The sequence below is a fragment of the Echinops telfairi genome, unplaced genomic scaffold (assembly GCF_000313985.2).
Source record: "Echinops telfairi isolate 266 unplaced genomic scaffold, ASM31398v2 ScPeMD7_9;HRSCAF=40, whole genome shotgun sequence".
Taxonomy (NCBI): Eukaryota; Metazoa; Chordata; class Mammalia; order Afrosoricida; family Tenrecidae; genus Echinops; species Echinops telfairi.
The window spans coordinates 15,891,812-15,893,907 of NW_022103906.1; the positions used below are offsets into that span (position 1 = coordinate 15,891,812).

Consider the following 2,096-nt stretch of genomic DNA (forward strand, 5'->3'; position numbering starts at 1 on the left):
TTAATTAAAAGATCATTTTATTGGGGGCCCTTACAGCTCTTATAACAATCCATACATCAATTGTATCAAGCATATTTGTACATATGTTGCCATCATTATTTTCTAAACATTTACTTTCTATTGAGCCCTTGGTATAATAATTTATTTATTTGGAGAAACCCAATAATTTTTTTTAATGTCTTAAGATGGGTGGCAGTGGATATCTCAAATTAATACCTTGGCTATGGGCTTACTAATGCTTGTAATCAACGGGGCAAAGTCATCTTACTTTCACATATCTTTAAATTATTCCTTTGAAGTTTAAAGTATGCCCTCTAGTTCTTATGAGACCCCCAATAAAGAGTTGGTGATTTTTAATTACTCAATAGATTTTGGTTACATAGTTTAGGTTTATTATTGCCACTAACCAGGAACAAAGGCACCATCTTTGCATGATGTCGTGAGTTAGGCATTGGGTTGCTAACCTCAGAATTGGAAGTTCAAACCCACCAGTTGCTCTGGGGGAGAAAGATGAGGTTGTCTACTCTCATAAAGAGTTACAGTCTAGGGAAGTCTATATAAGGTCGCTATGAGTCAGAATCAACTAGATGGTGGTAGATTATTGGGTTAACCAAGAACACCACGATGGAAATCATTAATGTATACCAGCTAAGACCACTTTCTCTCATTTTTAATCTTTCAAAAATGCACAACTTTAAATCATCAATACGCAATAATGGTAGATACAGAAACTACAAATGCTTTCAAGATAGGAAATATTGCACATAATGAGCAAGTCATAATTTCATATTTTGATAGAAAACTGACACTGCTGTTAAGACAGGGTTAAGGACCATTAAGAATTTCAGCTTTAAAAAGATGTAGAATCTTGGATACCTCTTAAATTTACCTTCTTTCCTTGGCAAAGAAAAGCAGTTTGAAAGGATATTCTTTCTCTATTAGTCCAACTCAAAGGGTACACCTAACACATTAAAAGGAACCAGTATATTTGTTCATAACATTTACAACTTTGAAGGAACAGCAGAGATAACTTCACAGTTCAGTTTTAATAGATGACGTGTTCTAGAATTGAGCTTGCCTGATTTCCCATCTACTTCTTTCTACTATTAGTTTATCTGCTAATTAGGGTCATATTCTCTAGTTTTTCTTAGTTACCTTTCTTAATCAGTCTTTATTACTAAACAGTAAAGAAAACTGCTTGGGCTTCAAAGTAAAATCAATTGCGATTTAATGAAAGGGATGTAATATAGGGTGAGAGCTTTTAAAGGAAAATGTACCTTAAAAATATTTTTGTCTTTTTTTTCCCCACCTTAGGGATAGGTTGGAGGAACAAAGTGCTTTTCGAGCTTTCTGATGGAGCTCCCGTGGCAGTGGTAACGCGTGGGGTTGCTAACAGCAAGGTCAGCAGTTCGAAACAACCATCCTCTCCAGGGGAGAAAGATGGGCTTTCTACTCTGGCCAAGAGTTACCCACAGGAGTTCTACCCTGTCCTAGAAGGTCGCTCTGAGTCAGATGGATTCAATGGCAGTGGGTTTCTTTTTATTTTGGAAAAGTAAGCAAAGCTGGGGTCACCGTAGAGTTTCGGCTTGGAGCCTTCAGCCTGGGACTCAGTGACGTATCCAAGGGTGGTGTCAGGGAATCAGGCAGTGAGACGGATGGGATAGAGCCACCACCACCAAGTTTAAATGTTACCAGGCATCGTCGGCTTGGGGCCTTTCTGTCTGCTCCAAGAGTGGGATCCCAAACCAAGGGCAGCCGTGCCGAGAGGGGTTGGGGAGGGAGGCAGCAAGACTGGGTGGCAGCGGCCCGCTGGCGAGGGCTCCTCGCGCTCAGGTGTGGGGTTGGGACCTGCAGGGGGCGCTCTGGACCACAGGCCTGGCTCCCTCCCGCGAGCGTGCGGCGGGCCAGCACCGGCAGGGGCGACCCCGCGTGACCCCCGAGACGACCCCGCGTGACCCCCGAGGCAGCAGCGGGCCACGACTCCCACCCGCGCGTTGAAGCGGACCCCAGGCAGTTTCCCGGTTTCTCGCGCGCGCCGCAGCCCACACAACTTCTCGCACACGCTCACCTCCCTCGGGGCTGAGACCAGGGCTTGG

At 44.0% G+C, this 2,096-nt stretch overlaps 1 protein-coding gene across 1 annotated transcript in view; it reads right to left on the reverse strand.

The window, feature by feature from the left end:
• The window catches only part of EXTL3 (exostosin like glycosyltransferase 3), a 171,224-nt gene extending 169,140 nt beyond the window's left edge, over window positions 1-2,084 (reverse strand). The window contains exon 1 of the mRNA XM_045286613.1: window positions 2,069-2,084. The gene's annotated coding sequence lies outside the window, so the exon portion shown is untranslated. The remainder of the gene's footprint in view (window positions 1-2,068) is intronic.
• Between the last annotated feature and the right edge of the window lie 12 nt (window positions 2,085-2,096).